The sequence below is a fragment of the Tamandua tetradactyla genome, chromosome 25 (genome assembly GCF_023851605.1).
Source record: "Tamandua tetradactyla isolate mTamTet1 chromosome 25, mTamTet1.pri, whole genome shotgun sequence".
Classification (NCBI taxonomy): Eukaryota; Metazoa; Chordata; class Mammalia; order Pilosa; family Myrmecophagidae; genus Tamandua; species Tamandua tetradactyla.
Genome location: NC_135351.1, coordinates 44,921,585 through 44,946,115, shown reverse-complemented (window position 1 = coordinate 44,946,115; position 24,531 = coordinate 44,921,585). Strand labels below are relative to the sequence as shown.

Below are 24,531 nucleotides of genomic sequence, written 5' to 3'. Positions count from 1 at the left end.
TAATGAGTCATCAGGAAAATGCTAATTAAAAGAATAACAAACAATTAATGCAAACTAAGGTCTACAGTTTACAGCAACATTTTAACAGTTTTTCATTAATTGTAACAAAGGCACTATACCAAAGCTAAATGTCAACAGTAGGGAATTTGAGGGGTATAGGGTTTTTGTTTTGTTTTGTTTTGTTTTGTTTTCAGAAGAAATGAGAATGTTCTCATATAGATTGTGGTCATGAATGCATAAATGTGATTAGCCCAAGAGCCACTGATTATGCACTTACGATGGATTGTATGATGTGTGTATAAAACTTTTTAAAACCACAATAAAATGATAAATGTTATAAAAATTGAAAATACCAAATTGCGACAAGGGTATGATGTGCACAGAAGTATCATAAATTGCTGCAGGAAGTGAACATGGTTCAATAATTTTGGAAATTACTTGATAATTTCTTAAAAATTTAAACATATACCTACCTTATGATTGAGCAATTATACTCCTAGATATTTACCTAAAAGGAATGCAAACATATGCCCACAAAAAGTACTTTATAAGAACATTCATAAAAGTTATAATAGACAAAAATGAAAACAACTTGTCTATTGACAAGAGAATTAAAAATTGTCATGTGTTCATACAATGGAACACTATTCCATAGTAAAAAAGGACAAATAACAGATACAACAATGTAAATGAATCTCAAAAACATATATAGTATACACAGTGTTTGATTCCATGTATATAAAGTTCCAAGACAGGCAAACTAAAATATACAAGTAGAAACCAGAAAGTTATTTCCTTTGGGGGGTGGAGGGCGGTGAGTAACCGGAAAGCAGTAAGAGGAAATTTTCTGAAGTGATAAAAATGTTCCATATTTTGATTGAAGTATTACTTATACAGGTATGTACACTTGTCAAAACTCTGGGGATCATATGCTTAGTATCTATGCATTTTGCTCTGTGTAGATGACATCTCAATTAAAAAAGAAGTTGTAGGTAATTCAGGTGGGCAATGATGTTGAATTAAATTAAGGTACTGACAGTGAAGATGGATAAAAGTCAGAAAATTAGAGGGATGGTTGTAGAAATGGGATGCTATGGAAATTGAGTATGAAAAATGACATCAAAATTGGCTCCCCATTTTGGAATTTCATGCAATTTAGCAGATAGTGGTGCCAGTCATTGAAATAGGAACTAGGAGAAGGAAGTGATTAGGGGCAAGAGAGAAGATGAGTTTCATTTGAGACCCATTGAAGTGCCTTTGATATATCCCAGAAGAAATGTTCCCAGAGGCAATTGTGTATACAAGTTTATGGGTCAGATACAAGATATGAACCAGAGAAATATCTGTGGGCAAACTTGGTATACATTAAATCACAGGTGTCAATAAGCTGACATGGAATATTCAAAATAAGAAAGAAAAAATCCCAAATATTGTGAAAACAGAGAAGGAAGAGCCCACACAGCTGACTAAGAAGGAGCCGCAGGAAAAGAAAAGTGATGTCAAAGAACCAGTGGAAAAGAGTCTTTCAAGAAGGAGGGCATGGCCAAGTATATAAGACCTGAAAAGACAGGTAAGGAAGCAAAGGACCAAAAGTGGTTTATTCATTAAATCTATCAAAAAGTAGCTCAGTGATGATATTTTAAAAGAGGTTTCATGAGCAAGAATGCCTCCAAATAAGATGGGGTTGGGAGTGAGAAAGCAGAAAAAATGAATCAGATAAAACTCTTTTCAAGAAAGGAGGAAGCAGCCACTAGAGAGCTTTTCTCAGGATGGTACAGGCTGTGTCGTGTTGCCGTGACTCTGAGGAGAAGACAGCCAGGAGCGGATGCAGAGATGCAAAGCAATAAAACCTTTACTCTAGAGAACCAAGACCACACTCCAAGAAGCCATCGTCGGCAGCACCAACAGCAGCAGCTGCTGCTGCAAATACCTGCACATGAGCAGCAGGCCAGCAGCCAAAATGAAGGTTGGCTATTGACCTGAAGAATTTTAGGAAACCAGGAGAGGAGAACTTCACCAACATGACCACCTGTTTATGGGCAGTCTTCCTCCTAACGTCACTGAGGAGGAAATGAGGAAACTGTATGAAACACATAGAAAAGAGGCAAGATCTTCATTCACAAGGATAAAGGTTTTATTCACCTGGAAACATGATCCCCAGTGGCGATCGCCAAAGTGGAGCTGAACAGCACGCCACTCCATGGAAAGCAGTGGCGTGGGCAATTTGCCTGCCATAGTGCAGCCCTTCCAGTCAGAAAACTTCCCTAGCGCATGTCCAGTGACCTGTGGAGGAGGCCCTTCTGTGCTTGGTCAGGAGAAGACAGCTGCAGTCATTGAAGATGATGGGGGAAGGCTCTCAGGAACAGGCACTGTTGGGTTCTCAGGGAAGCCGGCTGCTCAGAAAGCTCTTGACAGATGCAGTGAAGGCTCCTCCTGCTATAACCACATTTCCTCGACCTGTGACGGTGGAGCCCATGGACCTGTTGGATGTCGAAGCAGCAGCAGACCAAGTGGACTGCAACATCAAGGCAGCTCAGGAAAAGTTGGAAATGGAGGTGCAGGCTGCTCGCCATGAGCACCGGCTCATGCTAATGAGGCAGGATTTGACGAGGTGCCAAGAAGAACTTCAGAGGATGGAGGAGCTGCACAGTCAAGAGATGCCAAAATGAAAGCAACTGGATTCAGGCAGGAGGAGGAGCATGGAGGCCATGCGGAAGAGATGCTATGACAGCAGGAAGAAATGATGTGGTGACAGCAGGAAGGATTCAAGGGAACCTTTCCTAATGTGAGAGAGCTGGAGATACAGATGGGCCAGATGGCCATGGGGGGTGCTATGGGCACAAACAAGAGTGTCCTGCCTTGCTCCCGTGCCAGCTGGTCCTCCAGCTCCTCCAGGACCAGCCACTAGGATGCCAGATGAAACCTTGGGATGGACCCGACCAACAGCTGGAGGCTTTGACCAAGAGGCTACCATGGAAGGCATTGGGGCAATCGGTGGAAGCCCTCCTGCATTCAACCATGCAGTTCCTGGAGCTGACTTGGCTCCAAACAAAATCGTCTGTACTAATAAAGTTGCAGTGTCTATTCTCCCAAAACCCTTGAAAGAAGGACCCTTTTTGGACAAGCCAGAATTCTTCCCTGGAAGAGTGTTAGGGATTCCGTCCAATAGTTAGGTTTTCCCTTTCCATATTACTATAGGGAGACCCACGGCAAGGAGGGGAGAGTGCTATTTAACACAGTTAAGTGGTATATTATTTAACAAATCAGTTCTGCGTGGTGCATTCCTGAAGCCTCAGATGTAATTGATTTCGAGGGCCTGGGGGGAACAGGGCAAAAATGGATCCAGTTAGAGCCCCATTAATCGTGATCATTCCATTCTCTGTCCATCCTGTTCTGTTTTCATTTTTATCTTTACACTCCCTGTCCCCCCACCTGAGACACTGCCACATATACCACAAAAACCAAATGCCAGCCAGTGACCTTAGCCCTACTGCTCCATTCCCTCTCAGGTCAGAATTCATGCAAATGTCCACAGAGATCACAGACAGCATAATACGGTTCTGTCATAGCCACGTATCACCCCTTCATGTCCTGAAGAAGCTTTCTCATAGATTTTCATTTTAGTATATCTTTAAAAGCATCTCGTGTTAACTTGCATCCACTTTTTCTTGGGTGAGGACTGCCCAGGAATGGCCCTTTTTTGCATCTATAATGTTGTTGTCACAGCTTTTCTTGATAGGCTTAGTACAATCTTGGGAACAGGGTTTCTGTTTGCTGGAGGTCTGACAGTCTCTTAACCTTGCTATCTTTGGTAGCTGTCTATGCATTTTTATTGGTGTACCATGTTTGATTTGACTCTGATATATTAAATTTGGAGTTTTTTTCTGAGAAATGGAACAGTAATGCAGCATCAATGCTGCATTGTTTAAAAAATTGTAAGCCAATAAATTCCCACTGTTTAAACCAACTCATTGCATGGTATTTGCTTGAAGCATATGCCATCAATTCCAAATACTCAGGCCCTCCCATCTTCAAGGTAAAAGGCAGAAACTTAACCTCCATGGCAAATCTATCTAACTACCTAGTCATTTCCAATTTCCTGACCAAGCGAATGCTTGGAGAGTTTTCCTTGTGCCTGCTGTTTCCATTTCTTCACTGGTGAGTGGTGAGAATTGAGACTGCAAAAGTAGAGCCTTATATGACATGGCAGGAAGGTTGGATTTTTTGGTGGTGGTATGCCTTTAGGTGTCCTTAAACAGAAAAACGACATTGTGAGATTTGCATTTGGACCAACTGCTCTGGCTGTGGAGCAGAAAATAGGTATATGAGAGAACAAATATTGATACAAGGACACCAGCTGGGAGACTATGGAAAATGTTCACTGTATCTAAGATTTAGAGAAAATACTTTAAAAAGCTATTTTGAAGATCAAGTTAGAAGGATTTAGTGACTGATTGGATTCAAGTGGAGAAAACTAGGGATGAGTAATTTAATTAAGTATAAAGTACCTGATGGATATTGCACACGTATCAAACAGGCAGTTGGAATTATCTGTGGGAGCTATGAGGCTATTAGAATGAAAAATCTCTATATCCAATGCACTACCAAAGTCAAAGCATGTAGTATACACTAAATAAATGTTTGCTGACTGGGTTTTCTTTACAATATCAACTCGAAGCCTATTTAGAAACTAGAATAGCATTTGCTATGCCTTTACACAAGGCCATATCTCATTCTTTTTGAGCAATAAATGTATTATAGCAGAAATTACTGCATAATGCACACTCACACACACAGAGGATTCTTTACACAAACAATTGTCATTTTAAACTTAGAATTATACTTCTCCAAATGCCTAAACAAAAACAATTTCATTTTCTAAGGAGAAAATTTATGCCAGTATCATGTATACCCCAGTTATTGTTAGGGTTTAAATTTTTCTATTTATTTTGGAAGAGAGAAGAAACCAAAAGCTAGTGAATGTTTCTTTTGAGCCAGCCACTCTGCCAGACAAATCACAGTAAGTTACTCATTTAATATTAAAAATACCCATCCAAGGGAAGTATTAATATCCTCACTGTACATAGGAGAAAACTCAACCTCACAAAGTTCAATTGCTTGCTAGAAATCATAAAGCCAGGAAATTACAGAATATTCTGGGATTGTCCCTAATATGTGATTTGCATAGTCCGCTATGTCCTATGGAGAGAAAAGAATTTAGGAGTCTTATCAAGTACTCTAGATACCTGGGTTTACAGAATTCTACCTGAAGGAGAGGTAAAATATGCCATGGCAGTCGGTCTACTCCACACCAGGGAAAATCAGCAGATTTATATTGTACTGAAGGGTAAAGCAGGAAAAGAGACAGCAGGGTACAGAACTGTGGCACTCAAACGTCTTATGTTGGGCAGGCCACGGTGACTCAGCAGGCAGAGTTCTTGCCTGCCATGCTGGAGACCCAGGTTGATTCCTGGTGCCTGCCCAAGCAAAAAAAAAAGGTCTTACAGCAAACTTTTTATCCAATTTCTAGTTTTTCTCTCATAAAAATATAGAAGACTCAGAACAAGTTCCTTTAAAGAGCTGTATAGCATTGTATGCATTTCAGAGGGGCCAGCAGAAATACTGTCATGAGCTATCCTCAAACCTGTGCTGAAAGAGAAACAGCTTCTGAAAGAGGAGCTGTTCAACTAAGAAAGAATTTTAGATGGCTCTCTAGGAGTTATTCTCTCAATTTCCTCAGTGCCTTTGCATGGCATGTATTTTCCAGGTCACTTCAATTCCTTGAGAACAAAGCAAAATATAAATCAATCAAATCCAAAAAGTAAATGGAGTCATTGATTCCACAAATCTTTTTTGCCCCCTTAACATAGCATCTATTGGTCTTTTAGAGAAAGAAATGGAAAGAAATTCCTGATGGGTATTCCAGTGTCGCAGAAATCTTAGAATTGATGAGTGAACATAGAACTCAGTGTAAGTCTCAGATGCCCAGCAGAGGGTAAGGCCTTGAAATCTAAAATGATAGCAAGCAAGTACCTCCTCGAATTAGAAATTTATTTAAATTCTAAAGATTACCAAGAAATGTAGCTCACTCTCCAAAACACAAGCATACAGTCAAACTACCAATATGAATTAAGGAAGAAAATAAGGAAATGAGTCACCTAATGAAATGTAATTATACAAGATCACCAGGGAGAATTGTATATGTTCATTTATTGAATATTTAATATAGTAAGAATAATAAGGAAAAAATCTCTGATTTTTTTCTAGTGCTACATTTAAAGCAAAGCAGATAGATAACAAGTTTGAGGCGCAGGGTTTTCAGTCAGACCAGACCTATATTTGAATCTCAGTTCCATAATTTATTAATTGTGGGGCCATGAGAAAGTGACGGCGTCCTCAAATCCCAGCCTCCTCATCAAGAAAATGGAGACAATAATTCCTGTCCTGGCATTTCCGAGCATTAAATATAAGTAGCTGGTAGAGTAAGTAACAAATAACTTCCAATGTAAATGGTAGATACAGTTTTTATTGCATAAGGATATATCAAATGATTAATTATTTGTGAAGGAAAGATGCTCTTTGGCATTAGAGAATGTAAATCTGATTGGAAAAGATCTATTTTTGAAAAGAAGTAATTCACTACAGGACAAAATTTCCATGAAAAGAATTACTTTGTTGACTTAATAATAAAACCATTTTTCATTATTTTATAAGATAATAATTGAGTTCTACCAGGTAAAAAATGGACTCTAGCATGACCAATCAGCCTATCCAGTTAACAACAGAAGTGCTTAGCAATCAATACACATCCCTGCATAATTAATATAGATAGGAGCAGTCCACATTGATCTTAGGTGTCTGGTCCCAGAAAACCATACTGTCTGGTTTGGTTGGTCACCTATAACCCAAATTCATAAAGATTGAAATATGAGAATTTCCTAGAAATCTTCTGCATTTGTTGTAACAAATAATTTTTCATGCTTCAATTTCATTTCTCCTATCCTAAAAGCCATAACGTATCTGTAGATTTTGGTTGCTTAAACAGAAAAATATAATTAAATTATTCCATTTAGACCTGGGTAATTATCAGGAATCCTGTTGTCTTGAAGGGTGGTATCCAGAACAACTGTGAGGTTGTGAAAGCTCATTGAATGATAATCACGATGACAGCAGCACTGCTGGGATAGTGCTGCCTATAATGGCAGCAGGAAAGAGCCAGCAACAGGCTCCGAGGAATGCTGAGGAGGGACAAAGGGCAACCCATCAAAGGGAAGGAACCACAGGGAAGAACAAGAAAACAGTCAGGATAAGATGTTCAGAAAGCTCAGAGAGGAGAGTACCTCAAGAAGGAGGAAAGGGCTAGTCCTACAGAATGTCACTGAAAGGCACCAAGTTTAGAGAAGAAAAACATCCCACGGATTTAGCAACATGGAGGTAAATGGCGCCTTAGGAAGGTCAATGTTTGATAAGTATCAGGAGCAGAAGCCAGATTGAGTGGTTTGAACAGTAAATTCGCCATAGAAACACTCAAGAGGACTTCCAGACTAAGCTTTAGAAATTAAAAGATTTCAGCAATGATGCGACATGTCAAATCAATATAACAAAGACAGTTGCATTCTTAGATACTAGCAAATAACAGAAAAATGTAAATAAATGATATTATTTAGATCTGGGTAAAAAAAACAAATTAAATAGATTCATTTACTTTTGCTCCCTCTGTAAACATCACTGAAATGACAATTAAGGGATTTTAGGGTACAAATCCATACGGCAAAGAGAACAGGAAATGAGAAAACAGCAAAAAAAAAAAAAAAGCTACAAAAGCACGTAGGAGAATGACAACTGATTGAGAATATTCAAGCAAGTTGAATCTTAAGTCATCAATGAGAAATTTCATAAGCAATTTAGTTATACCACAGAATACACATTCATAAATTTGAGGCACCAGTCACATATGAAAGTAGAGGTGAGGGTGAAGCTAAAACTAATAAAAATGCTGGATGTTTACAAAACAGATAGATATCCTTAGGTACCCTTGCTCACTGCGCATATCCCAATAACTTCCCTCCTCCCTCACTTACAGAAAAACAACTGGAGATCTCTTCTCTGAGGAGGGTGAAACGGAGGGTATCTCACCAGAGAGAATTGGATGTAAATGAGGGGGCATTACTACTCATGAAAATAAGAGGACAAGGTAAGGCTGAGGCTGAGACTCCCCTGCACTCCTCCTTCCACTCAGCTCTCTGAAAAATGTGTCCTGGAAAGACGGTTAACTGGATAATCTGATATCAATGACGCCCAAAGTGATTTACAATGCAAACCAAATCAAAATTTCAATGGCCCTCTTTGAAGAAATGGAAAAGCCAATCACCAAATGTATATGGACAGGCAAGGGGCCTTCTTGAAAAAGAAAAACTGCCTTGAAAAAGAAAAACAAAATTGGAGCACTTACATTTTCCAATTTTAAAACTTCTATAAAAACTACTGTAGTAAAAAGAGTATGGTACGTTATAAGCACAGATATATAGACCAATGAAATTGAATTCAAAATTCAAAAATAAACACTCACATCTATGGCCAACTGGTTTTTGTCTCTTCAACAAATGGTGCTGGGAACACTGGGCATCCATATGCAAAGAATGAAGGAGCACTTCTACTTCACGCTATATACGATAATTGACTCATAATGGGATCCAAGTCCTGCAGGTAAGAGTCAAAACTATAAAACTCTTAGAAGAAAACTTACAGAAGCATTTCAGGACCTTGTGTTAGGCAATGGTTTCTCAGACTTTACAAACAAAGCATGTGCAAAAAGAAAAAATAGATAAATAGGACTACATCAAAATTAAAAACTTTTGTGCATCAAAGGACTTCATCATTTAAGTAAAAAGAAAATATACAGAGTAAAAAAATAAAATAAAATAAAACATACAGAACAGGAAACCCCATATCCAATAAGGATTTAATATCCAAATATATAAGGAAATTCTACAACTCAGCAATACAAAGACAAACAACCCAATTTAGAAATAGGCAAAAGACTTGAATAGCATTTCTCCAAAGATATAGAAATGTCCCATAAGTAAATAAAAAGATGCTCAACATCATTAGCAAGTAGGAAATGCAAACAAAAACCACAATGAGATATATTACACCTTCTCTAGAATGGCTACTATTAAAAATATGGAATTTAACAAGTTTTGGAGAAGATGTAGAGAAATAGAAACATTCATTCATTGATGTTGGGAATGTAAAATGGTGCAGATACGGTGGAAAACAGCTTGGTGGTTTCTCATAAAGTTAACAGTAGAATTACATATGACCCAGCAATACCATTTTAAGTGGTATTATATCTATTGGTATATATCCAAAAGAATTGAAAGCAGGGACTAGAACAGATATTTGCACACTAATTTTTATAGCAGCATTATTCAGAGTTGCCAAAACATGAAAGCAACCTGAGTACTCATCAACAGATTAATGGATAAAAATATGTAATCTATACATACAACAGAATATTATTCAGCTGTATAAATGAAGACATCATGCTGAATAATATAATGAAGTAAGTTTCTTGGGTGACTTAAACACAGACCTCTCCTATGACTCATGCCACACAGCTCATCTTCAGTCCCATGAAGTCCCTGTCTGTGCAGACACACCTCTCCACTGCCCTGGGAACGTCATGCTGATTCCTATCTCTCTATCTCAGGGCTGTCCTCTCCCTGCATGCCAACCTCACCCACCCTGGAAAGCTCCTGTCTCAACTGTTCAGAGACCTTCAGGAAACATTGTCTGCCCTGATTTCTGCTTTTCTGACTCCTTATGAACATTGCCAATCAGATCTATACCGAGAAAATACCTGCAGTGTGTGTATCTTACAAAATCAAGAAGAAAAACGACATGTTTCTTGAGTTTAAGAATCAGATCAAATTGTGCTCTTGTAAACTATGATACAGATCCATGCACATAGTAGATTCTCAATAAATAGGTGTTGAATTGACAAATGGCAAAAGAGAGACTCCTGAGAATAGCACGACAGAAAGGACCAAAAGCTGGAATGCAGGGGCTTCTGGGTACAATGCCACCTTGAGCAAATGGAGTGGATTTTAGTGCTCCTGAGTGAAGGTGCTTTTATGAAGCTTCCAAAGTCCTTTTCAAGGTACTTCTTGGCCACACTGTAAAGGAGTTGGGTTCTCTACTTCCATCTCCAATTTCACTCTGAGTCCTGACTTAGTAACTAAACTTGCATTTCTATTTTCTTATCTCTCGGTGGGATAATTACTTTGCAAGTGATTTGATGAGTCAAAGTTTTAATAGTACTTTGAAGAAGGGCCTATATAAAGATGCATCGTCATTGGTGCAAATAATGTACAAATTACATGTTTTGTTGGCTTCTAACTTGCTTTTCTAACATGTGGATATACAAGTGCCTGTATCATCAATTGATTGATTTGTGAGCATTTTACCACAACAAGAATATAGATATTAGACCATGGGGGAAAAAAACACATAATTTTAGCTACATTAAAAAAAAACTAATTTCAGAGCTGATTATAAACAATGAATCGGTTATGTATATTAAAGTTGATTTTGTCTTTATAAAATAAATAAATTTTACATATTTCATATGCATCTATTTTTAAAATACCAATATGTGCATCTCCAATGATTAATAACTACTATTATAAAAATATTTTTTGTAAAAATGTGAGTTCCAAAGCTAGATTCATTATCAAAGTATAAAAATTCAGTGCTTTAAGCCACAAAATTGGTATAGCATGGAAATATCAACAGAGATTCTTTCATGTATCCATATCAGATTATTTCTTCCATGCATCACAAATAAGAGAAGGAAGATAAATCCTTACAGACTGTATTAGTTAGGGTTCTCTAGGGAAACAGAATCAACAGGGAACACTTGCAAATACAAAATTTATAAAAGTGTCTCACGTGACTGCAGGAACACAGAGTCCAAATCCACAGAGCAGGCTGTGAAGCCGACGACTCCGATGAAGGGTCTGGATGAACTCCACAGGAGAGACTCACCAGCCGAAGCAGGAATAGGGCCTGTCTCATCTGAGTCCTCCTTAAAAGGCTTCCCATGATTAGATTTAGCATCACTAATTGTAGAAGACATTCCCCTTTGGCTGATTACAAATGGAATCAGCTGTGGATGCAGCTGATGTGATCATGACCTAATCCTATGAAATGTCCTCATTGCAACAGACAGGCCAACACTTGCCCAATCAGATCAACAGGTACCACAACTTGGCCAAGTTGACACATGTCCCTAACCATGACACAGACCTTTTAAATACCCTCAATGTTAGTAGTGTAATCATTTCCCTTGAACAATCAAAAAAAATATTTTCCAGGTTTAACTACAGGATCAGAGACTAAAATGAAGCAAATCACCCAAAGGAAATAGTATATCCTAAAGTTTTAGGGTTGGAAGAGGTCTGGCCCCATCCTCACAGCACACAGGGGACGAAGCCAAGGACCCAAGTGGCCCAAGCTTCAAGAAGGTGATGTAGCCATGTACGAAATGTAGACTGTGAATAACCCAACTCCAGGCCACACTTGATGTGCTGCCTGATCTTCTACTGCCATCCATTTGGTAATCACAGATCGCCTATGGTATGCCAGACACCACACGAGGTGTGGAGGATAAAATAAAGACTCAGTTCTCATTCTGGACATGTCAGGGCTTTTAGAGAAGGTAACCCCATCAACAGACTCACTGGAGCACAGTGTAGTGAGTGCCACAATGCAGAAAGGGAATGAGCAAGTAGTTTGTGATGGAGGCGAGCTAAACCTTCATAAGGCCATTTGACCTAGGTTTTCCAGAAGGTTAAAAGATTCCTGGGGCTGCCGTAGCAGAGGACCACAAACTTGGCAGCTTAAAATAACAGAAATACATTCTCTCACAGTTGCAGAGGCCAAAGTCTCGAATCAAAGCGTTGGCAAGTGGTTCCTTCTGAGGACTGGTGGACAGTCCTGGCAAGGGTTTCTCTTAGCTCCTGGTGCTTGTCGGCCACCCTGGACCTTCCTGGGCTTGTAGAGGCTCCACTCACTCCCACCTCTGTCTTCACAAGCCCATCTCCTCTGTGTGTCCTTGTCTTTCTCCTCTGTTACAACGACGGTTGTTAGACTTAGGGCCACCCTAAGCAGGAAGATCTCATTTTGAGATCCTTAATTTAACTCCATCTGCAAAGACCCTTTTTCCAAATAACATCCATTTCCAGGCTCTGGGTGACCGTATCTCTCAGGGCCACCATGCAACCCCCTACAGAAGGAACAGGAAATTTTCAGGGCGTTCCAATAAACAGTGGCACATGCCAAAACATAAACCTTCACGCATTTCACGAGAAAGAGTCACAAGTGCACCATGGTCAGGGTGGACCTGGAGAAGAGACGGGCAATAGGGCTCGGGCAGCAGATTGGTGTCAATGAGAAGCACCGTGTAAACCACACTAAGGAGACTTTACAACTCAAAACTATCCCGGGAGATGTATTGGTTAGGGTTCTCTAGGGAAACCGAACCAGCAGGAAGTATCTGTAAAATATTATGAGATTTTTGTAAGAATTGCCTTATGTTACTGAGGACATGACAAGTTCAAATGCCATGGGGCAAGCTGCAAGCTGGAACTCAGACAAAGGCCTCCAGTGGAGTCCCCAGAAGCTGGCTGGCTGATGCGGAAACGGAAATTCTCACTTCTGACTGCTGAAGTCATCACTTCTCCTTTTAAAGCCTTCAACTGATTGGATGAGACAGTTCCCATAGTCAAAGGCAAGCTCCTTGGTTAATTGCAAATCTAAACAGCCATAAATACTTGCACTCAACTGGCTGACTTAAGTTCATGAAATAGCCTCACATGACAGGTAGGCCAGTGCTTGCTTGATCCAGCAACTGGGTACCTTAAACTGGCCAAATTGACACATGAATTTAACCATCACAGGTGAAGGTCTCTGTAACAATTTGGAGGTTAGAAGAGCTAGAGAGGAGACTGGAGAGAGACCATTTAAAATAGGTTCAACAAACTTTTCTATAGAGGGTCAAAGTGTATTTTAGTCTTTGCGGGTTAACTGTGGTCTCTGTTATAACTACCCACTTCTGTCACTACAGCGTGAGAAGAGTCATAGACAATATGCAAATGAATGAGCAGGAATGTGCACCAACAAAACTTTATTTACAGACACTGAAATTTGAATTTCATATAATTTTTACATGTTATTAAATAGTATTATTTTATTTTTTCAACCATTTTAAACTATAAAACCCATTCTTAATTCACAGTACATACAAAAACAGAGAACAGCCTGTAGTTTGCAGACCCTGATTTAAGAGGTCATTGAGACAGGACAGACAAGACTGATGTAGTAATTTGAAACTTTCACAAGCTCCTTGAAAGCAGAGTCAAAACCTGTCTTACTTATTGTTGTAAATCCATTCTGCCTGAAACAATCAAGTGCTCGGTAAATATTTATTTAAATGAACAAACTAATTTCTGAATAGAAGTTTGGTAGACAGTCTTTATCACCATTAGGAATATCGAAGCTGGAATAGAGTTTGGGAAGAGGGAAACAATGAATTCTTTGGAAAATACTAAGCCTGTGGGAATTCCAGGTGCATACATGTGAGTTATTTATGTATAAAATGTGGATCTGCAACTTAGAAGAGAAATATGACATATGGCATATAGATTTGAGAAACATTCACAAAAATGAACTTAATTGGTGCTACACTAAACCATGTCTCCAGCTTCAGCCAGCCCCTCAGCAGTGAAACAATTACTTTGTGTGACTCCCATTAGTTCTCTCCTATTTCCCATGGACTAATAACTGAAATTCACCACTATCTTTGGGATTCCTGGCCTATTACCTGCTTACCAGCTCCATTGACTGCCTCCCACGATCTAAAGACTGCCAAGGAGGAACATGCACAGATTTCACATTCATCTGAAAATCTACCTTTATTTCCCCTTTCCCTTTTTCTCAGAAGTGTCATGTCCTACTCCTCCTGAGGCAAAGCCTTCCGCTGTACATCAAGTGCCACGTCCTCGCATGCCCCGAAGTTCTCACTGCACATATTCTGCCTTCTCTCTGCTGGCTTCTCTTCAGTACGTTAGTGTATTTGAGTCCTCTGATCTACAAACTCATTTCCCCCTTGCAGCAGCAGGGCATGAGGAAAGTTGAAATAACACTGAAAAGAATAGAGAGGAAGCTGGATAGGGCAATTTAAAGGGAGCATCGGGGTCCAGTTGAGGGCTGAATTTATGAATTTTGGTTCACCAATCCATACATCTTTATCACTGGTCAACCACCCAAGTTAGGGCTCTGAGCAAGCAAATGACAGGACATGCAGACGGTGAAAGCAAGCCCAAGGTCAGGCTGGGCAGGGCACCTAAAAAGTGGGCCCTGATGCAAACGCAGATACTGTAGTCCAGTGTCAAATTCTTGACAAGGATGAAAAGAATGAGCACAGGTAAATGATAATTTAATATAATCATTTGTATATTTTAAAGCTGGACAAGGGGAAGGAAGGACGTTATTAAGATATTGGCCCTGTTAAAGGTGAGTTTTATGTGAAAATAGCTGCAGCCCTGTAGCTTAGCTGCACAGAATCTTCCTAAGACTGAAAGTGAACCAGGAAAACTTCACAAACCCCGTCACCACTCTGAGCCTCACATCAAGTAACAAGAAACAGGCCTCTCCTGCTGAGGGACAACCATGGAGAGTGACCTCTTCACAGGCAGAGGGTTCAGGGCCTGTGAAAGCTGGGACTGCAGCAGGATGGCAGAAAAATGCTCCTTCATTTTAGGTCTCCCAGTAGTCACATGATACCTGCAGCCTCCTACCGAGGCATGTGAAGACTTTGTTCACTAAAGATAACCTCATCCAAAAACACATCTAATCCAGCTCCACTCCTGACTCTATTAGCCCAATCTTCTGTTGACAGGAAAAGAGGTATGGCTATTGCTGGGTATAAATATTACGTATCTCAATCTCTTCTCTTACATATAATGTCAGGCATTCAATAAAAAATTACTAGACACACAAAAGACAAGAAAAAATTACCCGATATCTAGAGATAAAACAGTTATCAAAGCCAGACCAGGGATACCACAGATGTTGGAACTATTAGGAAAATAATTTAATATAACTATGCTAATATGTTAAAGGATCTAGTGAAAAGGATGAATAACATGCATAAAAATAGGAAAAAGTCAAAGGTAAAACCTGGAAACAACACACACACATGCACACACACACACACACGCACGCACACACACACAAACCAGAGGTGAAGAATTCCTTCGATGTGCCCATCAGCAGATTGGATTGGACATAACAAAGGGGAAAATAATTGAACTTCAAAATATGTCAGGAGAAAATTTCCACAGTCCAAACTGAGACATGAAAAGAAGAAAGAGTGGGGAAAAAAACAAAATAGAGCATACAAGTGCTCCAAGACAATATAAATTGGTCCTGCACATGTGTACCTGAAAAAAGAAAAGAGAAATATAGGGGCAGAAGATATATTTAAACATAACTTTCCAAAATTAGTTCAAATCAACAAATGACAGTTCCAAGAAGCTCAAGGAACCCAAAGAAGAATAAACTCAAAGAAGGATAAACTCAAAACCTTTTGGTTTTGGCACACCAAAACCAAAGGTAAAGAGCAAATCTTAAAGACAGAGAAAACTACAACATTATATAGAGGCATTAATGAACGAGTGACAGCATACTTCTCATGAAAAAATATACAAGTCAGAACTCAATGGAGCAAAATTTTTAAAGTACAAACAAAAACACCCACAGTCAACCTAAAATTCTATATCTAAGGATTGTATTTCAAAAATGAAAGACAAAATAAGACCTTTTCATAAAAAGAAAATCTAAAAGAAGTCATCCCAATACATCAGCACTACAGGTAATGTTAAGGCAGCTCTTCTGGCAAAAGAAATGGTACTAGATATAAATTTGAATCTATACAAAGGAACCACGTATGCCAGAAATGGTAACTACATATGTGCAAATATAAAAATCATTTTATTCTTATTTTAAACCCTTTAAAAGATGATAATTGACTGTCTAAAGCAAAAAAAAAATATGAAGAATGTAGTGTGTGGTTTAAAACCAATGCAGGAAGTAAAATATATGACAACAGTTCAAAGAATGGGAGGAGAAAAGAAAAATGTACTGTTCTGCACTCTTGTAAGTTCTTACACTATATATAAAGAGCTAAAATATTATTTCAAGCTAAAGTGTCATGACTTAAAGACGTATATTGTACATCTTAAAGCAAAAGATAAAAAAATAGAAAGTGGAGTCACTAACATGCCAATAGTGGACAGAAAATGGAATCATAAAAAATACTGAAAGAAAGGCAGAAAAAGCAGATTATATAACACTGATAACAGTTAAGCTTGAAATGAGCTGAGAATTTACATTTTAAACTATGACCTCTTTTCTTCTAAATAAGAAAAATGAAATGAAATTGGTGAAAGAAATGAAGTTAGTATAATGAACGTTGCTCTAGGTATTTTGTTACCCAACAGCCAAGACCTGACTGCGGGCATGGTCACCAGGGGAAAGTGTGTTCCAATGGGGAGTGATACCAGACAGATTATTTATCATCATCATTATTATTATTACTATCATTATTCTGAATTTTCACTTAGAAGAGAAAAAATAGTTTTCAAGCATTGCTGAGCAATAGGAGGCGATAGACAGGGTCTGGATATGATGAATCAGTAAACAGAAAGAGCAGGAGGCTAAAATCGTCTCACAAATTGAACAACTCCAGGAAAAGGCAGAGATGAAATGCTCTTAAAAACGGAGAATGCAAAAACATGATCTAAATCAAGTTTCTTGATAGAAAATCAATATTTAATTAACTAGCCTAAAAAATAGAATTCAGAGTTAAAGGGGATTCCACTCTTGCATGTATGTAATATTTCATCTTAATCTTATAATAATTTGTGCCTCCATTCATTTTTCATCTGAAGGCAGCATAGAAGAGTGGATTGGGAGTGCAGTCTAGATTTAGACAGATTTGACTTGGAATCATGTTTTTTTGCTCATTTATGTGATAACATTAAAAAAGTTACATCTTCTCAGCCTCCATCCCTAACTTGAAAGCACACAAGATAACTTCCTGCAGCCAGCGTGAAGTATGGGATGTGATGGGAATATGAAGAGCACTTGAAACTGTCAACAGGAAACATGAAATATGTGAAGCTGCTACTACAGAAAGGACCTAGTCACATGGCTGTTCCAACGGCTGTACTTACAGGAAGCAATTGGACTGACGCTCGTATTAATGTAATTTATCTTATGTAAAATATCTAAGCTATGGAGTCTGTACTACCTCTAACAACGTCCTGACGAGGGGCTGTCCCCAAAATAAGTTTTGTCACCAAAAGTTATTGTCTTATATATATTCCTTTCACAGATGCAAAGAACTGAAGTGTTTATTGACAGGAAGACGAAATTATCATGTTGCATTGATATAACCCAGCCAAAAGCAATGGCACCTAAGGTGTCTTTGGACTTACCTTAGGCAAAGAAACCTCCCATCACACTTCTTTTAATCCTGAAATTTCTAGTAGGCCCCAAAATGGTCTTTGAGAAACCTCTGTCCTTCCAGGAGCCGTCCTCAGGACCAGCACTCGAAGGAACTTTAAGGAGGCTGCTGTGAAAAATCACCTTTTTTGGTGTGTTTAGTGTTTAAGCTATATCACCTTCTTTGTCTTCTCAGACATTACTTTTGAGGTTTTCTATTCAAAAATAGGCAAAGCTTCCAAATTTGAGAATGCCAAAAAACATATAAAAACTTGCAAAGCAACGTCACCATAGTTACAAACAGTGCTTCATGAAACCTAAGCGCTGTGATGACACGGAACAGCAGGTCGGGGTCAAGGGGCTTCCCTTAGGCTGGGACCACCCGGGAGGGGAGGGAAGTTCTGAGCTGGACGTTGGAGGAGAAAAGGAGGCTGGATTAGTAGGACAATGTGGGGGAAGGGCCTTCCAGACAGGTCTTAGTAGGGCCAGGGCAAATAGGCAGGCCCAGGTGGGAAAAAAGGTGGCTTGGAGAAAAAGGAAGGCCTGTGTTTGGGAATCACGTTAGGTGGTGGTGTGACTGTGCAGAGCCCTCTGAACAGTCCAGGACTTCCCCTGATGATTCTCCCCAAATGATCGTGATCTGTTTGCGCTTGTTTGTTGCTCATTTGTTTGTTTTTAGAATTTCTAAGTCAGAAATTCCACCACGTCCTAGAGGCTGCCCCAGGGTACGTAATACACAGGGAACGGAGTCTCTAAGGTGAAGAGGAGTTTCGGTCGGCTGACTCTCCCTCCGTGCAAGTAATTTGTTCTGCTTTGTTTTTGCCAATTACAGATTCCAACATAGAAACATCCTGTTAAAGAAAATAGTTTCTGGATATTTGCTGTTTTAATGACTGGTTACTAAGTTTTTTTCAGATCTTAATTTTGGGTCAGGTCCTTAGTGTAATTATTGATTTCACTCTGAAGCTTAAGAACTAGGGTTATTGTGCTCTCACATTTAAGTCCGGCTTCCAAGTTATTAAAATTGCGTTGCTTTCTAAACCATTTTTAATTCACTGTAATGGTATTGCTAAATGTCTCTGTTTTAATGGGAAGTATTCAAATTTTGTCCCAGACATAACAAGGCATAAAACAAAATAGTTCAGAGAAAAATACTGATGCATTCATTAATTCATCAGCTATTTATTAAGGGCCTCCTTAAAATATACATATACATATACATACATATTTACAGATACATACCTACATACATAATCCAAACTTGTGCACTGGTCTATGATTATCAAACCACACGTTTTCTGTTCTGATCTATTGAGTGTGAAGAACCAGAAATAGATAAACACTTGGGAATTTAAATATTTAAATATGTAGGTACTTAATAAAATCCAGTTGATCAGCATTCATTTCCAAATTGATTCTACATTATATTAACAGCACACATCATTCTCCTTCAAGAGAAATGTCAGCTTCCTTGTGATTTCATTTACCTCAGATAACCCTAAATTCAAACAGAAAATTAGCAGTCACGACAAAAATTCTGTGAATTGACTCCCCACAAACACAGTGCAGTGTCTCACTGAAGGGTACATTGTTTTTTGTTTTTTTTTTTAACATGGGCAGGCACCGGGAATCAAACCCGGGTCCTCGGGCATGGCAGGCAAGCACTCTTACCTGCTGAGCCACCTTACATTGGTTTTTGTAACCCAAATGGTCATCATTAGTTTACCCACCCACACTTTTCTTTTTTTAATGTACTGTCTTAGGACACCCATCTTTGGCTGCCAGCGGGGGTAATGCTGAGGATGGTGCTTCCATCAGTCACAGGGGGTCTTGCTGAGGATGGTGCTTCCATCAGTCACAGGCGGTCTTCTGACACCCATGGGCACATCTCCTGGGCTTCCAGCTAACCAGCCTCTCACTTCTGACACCTCAACGCGCACGTCCAAACAAGCCCCTGCTCTGCACTGGCTGCTAGAGAGCATGAAGTTAAACTGTAATTGACTCACAGGAAATACGTAGGGAGAAGGTGTGCTAAATGTTGCTTTCTGGAAAAATTCCTCATTGGTCTCGTTATCATCGATATTCATGATTTCAAGGGAGGGACTGGGAATTAAGAAATATTTTTCTTCACAAGTAACTAAATTTATCATCAATTGATCCAATGTAAGCCCTATAGCTGGAATGAAAGATTCAGTGAGAAAATATGGAAAACAACCCTACAGGGTGTACAAATGGAAAAGTTGACTAAGCCAGTTAGAATGATAGGAAATATATCACATAAAGAGAGTGCTATAATTTGAACATCTGTCTTTGCAGTATGGATGATTAAACTTGGGAGAAATCACTTCATGGCATTAATTCCTGCTGTTTTTTAGTTGCCGTATGGGTATATTTAGCCTCTCACTGCAGTAGAGAGCTAGTCCTCAAGTGTATTTGCATTTCCCACTGCATGGGAGCATACAGTCCGGAGGAAAAGTCATTTCATGAAAAATGCATGGCCACTGTGACGGTTTGAAACTATTATCTACCCCAGAAAAGCCACGTTTTAACCCTGATCCAATCTTGTGGGGCTAGACCTATTGTTTAGGGTGGGAAACTTGGACTGGATTGCTTCCATGGAGATGTGGCACACCCCGTTGTGGGTGGGACCTTTTGATTAGACGAAGATGTGACTCCGTCCATCCAAGGTGGGCCTTGATTAGTTAGTTTACTGGAATCCTTTAAAAGGGGAGACATTTTGGAGAAAGCTCAGAGTCAACAGAGTGGACAGAAGCAACAGAGCCAACATGAGACCCAGACATTTGGAGTTGCGGAAAGAAAACGCCCTCGGAAAAGCTGAAACCAGAAGCCAGAGACCCCAGCACATGCCAGCCATGTGCCTTCCCAGTTCACAGAGGTGTTCTGGACCCATCAGCCCATCCTGAGTTGAGATATCTGTCTCTGGATGCCTTAGTTTGGACATTTTTACAGCCTTTGAACTGTAAACTTGCAACTTAATAAATTCCTTTTTTAAAGCCATTCCATTTCTGGTGTACTGAATTTCAGCAGCTTTAGCAAACCAACACAGCCACTAATCATTTAATTTGAATTTTTTTCTGAAAAACCCTGAAACAATTTGAATGGATTTTGTATGCAATTAGTAGAAATCCTGATGAGCTGTAGCTTAAATAATAAAGGAATCAAGTCTGGAAGAAGGCAATTGCAGGCTTGCTGTAACAACACAACCATATCATTTCACTTTGTCAGCATCTCCAGGTTTTCTTTCACCTTCCCTTCATGGTCTCAGGGTGGCTGCAGAAGCTCCCGGCAGTATTCTGAGTAGGGAGGACAGGGACATGAGGCTTTTTCCTTGCAAGATCTGACTTTTCATCTGGCAACAAAATTTTTCCCAAGAGCATCCCAGCAGACTTCCTTTTATGTTTCATTGATTGGAAGTGATGTCATATGGCCAAGCCAGCTCCAAAGAATAGGGAAAGAGAGCACCTGATGAAGGGAATGGGGTATTGGGGCCCCTACTACTAGCTTGTATTAATCATGGGTCATTGTCTCGGGTTGCAAAGAGGCCTACCTTCCTTGAGGTCAAGGACTCTTAGCCAACTTCCTGAACAAAAGTGGGATTCTGTTAGCTAAGATTTGATAAGTAGTGTTTTTCCTGTTGTTTTGTGGCTAAGGCCCAAAGCTGGCAATAAAACAAGAAGTGTCCACCTGTTACCTTCCAAGACCGCCAGCATTGGAGCCAGCCACCCTTCTCTGAGCTGAGTTCACAGAAGAGGCTCTAACAGCCCCTTCGTGCCCCCTCACCGGTACTCACTACAGAAGATGTAGTGGGGTTTGGGGAGTGCACTATTCGTGAAGAACGGTGGTCCCTCCTCTCCTTGTTCCCAAGGAAAGGGAAGGGGAACTCCCGAGAGAATACTGAAGATGGTGGCAGCTGCAAGAACAGCAATTGGCCTTGAGTTCCCTGGTTGGAAAATTGGGTAGCCGTGGGCCTGCTTACCTGTCCTTGCATCACCTGGGCAGGGAAAGGTAGCTGGGTAAAGCAGATCTGTGGAGGTATCAGACCATTCCTTCCTCCCAAATGCTGAGATGAACAAAGTGGGGATTCAGTGCAGATATGAAGACCCAAGAGGTAGCCACAGATGATGCTACGATATTAAGACAGGAGGTCCCGTCACATCTCAAAGCACTGATTCCTGCTATTCTTTATCTGCCATACAGGTAAATTTAACAAAGTCCTTTTGGAAAAGTGACAAGAACAGTTTCATGCTATGTAAATTTTTGCAAGGAAAAGCTTTAAAAAATTAAATTTAGTCTATCATGTATTTGAATGGAACAACAGAATTAATTTTACTATTTTAATAACATTTTCAGGTTGCATTATTTTCTATATCCTAGCCGAATATTTCAGTACATAATGTCTTTCTAGCAAAATACACATCTTCTATATCCAACTTTACTCTGGAGATTTTATCCTGAATTCTGATTTTTTTTATATTTAATCTTCTATTCATAACACATGCTCAAGTTACAAAATCAGGTTTGATTTAGTTTTATTAGGCTGATTAGAGGTGATGGGTAGCTGCATGGCCTCCTTCCTTTCTGCCTCGGGGACTGTCCCTGAGCTCTGCTTGCTGCACAGTCTAGTCTACTTATTGCAGCTGAATGAAAATGGTTATTCTCTGGTTTGGGATTACATCTTTTCAGGGAAAATAAAATATGAGTTTGTTTATGTAGGTTCAAGCAGCTTTGTTTCCCACAAGGTATGTAAGATAGGTATTTTCAAGGCTATTATTCTAACTAAATTTGTTAATATTTCAAAAATGAAATTGGTTCGGGATTTTTTTTCTGCTGCCACAAGGGAATCATTAGGCTGTATACCACAGGCTAGATCTGTGCATTCAAAAGAAAATGCTGTCTCCTGGCATGGGGTGTCTCTCCCATTTCCTTGCTGCTCTCAAATGGCTTGCAAATTTTTCTGGTGTCTTACCCAACCAAAGACAATATTCTAAGATGAAAGTCTAAGGAGAGACGTGTAGGCTGAAGTGTGATGGGAACCTGCTCAGTTTGGTGCCTTCTTGACCTTATTTCTGGAACATTCTCCCGTTTTCTACACTCACACACCCCCAGTCACTAATCTAACTGGCTGCCCCCCACAAAATCTCCGGGCGTCTGGGCGCCTGCAGGACTGTCTGACAGATCACACGCTCTCCCGCTCCCCCAGGGCTCCGCTCTCCCTGGAGACTCTCACTGGCCTGGGCTGACCCACTTCCATGGGGCTGGCCCAGACCAGCCATTTCCAAATTCATTAGAAACTCCTAAAAATAAACATGCCTCAGAGAGTCTAAATCGCTGTATCAACGTCAGGTGTTCCCATCGTTATTATTACTATTATTCATTCAACAACTGTCAGTATTGACTGGGTATTTACTGCTTGCCAGGCACTTTGCTAAGCCCTTGGAGACACAGAGGGGCCAACGCCACCAGTCTCTGAACTCCTATCAGAGAGAAACAGAAAACGGGCCTCAAACGCGACAAGAGTCAACTCCACAATAGGGCAGAGGAGCATGGGGACCGGGTGATGGCTGGGGACAGCAGAGGCGGACCGGCAGCTCGGGATGCAGGATGTGGGGAGAGCCAGGGGTGCCCCGATGTCCGCGCTGCGTCCGGTGGGCTCGCCAGACGCACCCGAGGGGCGCTGGGGTGGGTGCCTGGTGGGCAGAAGCCAAAACACTACGGCCGCGCCCCCCCCTCCCCGGGGTCCTGTCGGCCTCTGCCCCCCTGCCGCCCCCTGCCCCCCCTAACGTCCCCTCAGCAGGACCGCGAGCCCACTGCAAAGGACAGCGAGAGACCAGGGGCTTCCCGTCTTTACACCTGGAAGGATCTTCCCTGCGCCCGCCCGCTCCACCTTTTCCTCCCTGCCGCAGGAAGGAGGATACAAAGGAACCCCCGGGACAGCAGCCGCCCCTGCGTGCTTTCCGGTGCTACCAGCTCCAGGCCGCGCCCTCGGTCTCCAGCTTCTCGCTCCAGGACCTCTTTCCCTGGAGCCCTCCTCTGATCGTTCTCAAGATTCTCTCCTCGTCCTAAAGCAGACAAGCAGGGGGGCGACCAGGTCCCTCGGCCGACCCAGGTCCCTCCGCTTCCCCTGCTCTCCCCAGGCACCCCGACTCCTGGAAGGAACGCTTCCTCTGCGCCCTCCGCTCTGGGCGTCCTGCGAGCCCGGCCCTGCCTAGCACCGACGCCCTCCGCACCTGCACACCTGCACGCCCTCCACACCTCCACACCTGCACACCACCACACCCTCCAAATCCGCACACCTGCACACCTCCACACTGCCACACTTCCACACCCTCCACACTTCACGCCTCCACACTTCCACACCTGCACACCTCCGCACCTGCATACCTGCACACCACCACACCCTCCAAATCCGCACACCTGCACACCTCCACACTGCCACACTTCCACACTTCCACACCCTCCTCACTTCCACACCTGCATACCTGCACACCTGCATACCTGCACACCACCACACCCTCCAAATCTGCACACCTGCACACCTCCACACTGCCACACTTCCACACCCTCCTCACTTCCACACCTGCACACCGCCACACCTCCACACCCTCACACCCTCCAAACCTGCACACTTGCACACCTCCCTGCCTCCATACCTGTACACCTGCACTGCACCACACCTCCACACTTCCACACCTCCACACCTCCTCACCAGGGCCCTGGGAAGGCCAGCAGGACCCATGCCCGCACTGCCCATTCCCTCCCCTCCTGGTTTCTGCCAGGCCAGCTCTCCAGGCGGGCCGTCCAGGGCTCAGCTCACATCCTCTCAGACTCCTCTGAACCCAGACGCACATGCTGGCTTTTGGAAAGTTGGGTTGCCCTGCTTTCCCAGCTGTCCTTTCCTGGGACTTCAACCCCTGCAGGAGCTCTGTCATCTAAACCCAA

General features: G+C 41.2%; 1 pseudogene; it reads left to right on the top strand.

The window, feature by feature from the left end:
• The first annotated feature begins 1,833 nt into the window (after positions 1-1,833).
• Positions 1,834-23,655, top strand: LOC143668997 (non-POU domain-containing octamer-binding protein-like; annotated as a pseudogene).
• Positions 23,656-24,531: the final 876 nt, after the last annotated feature.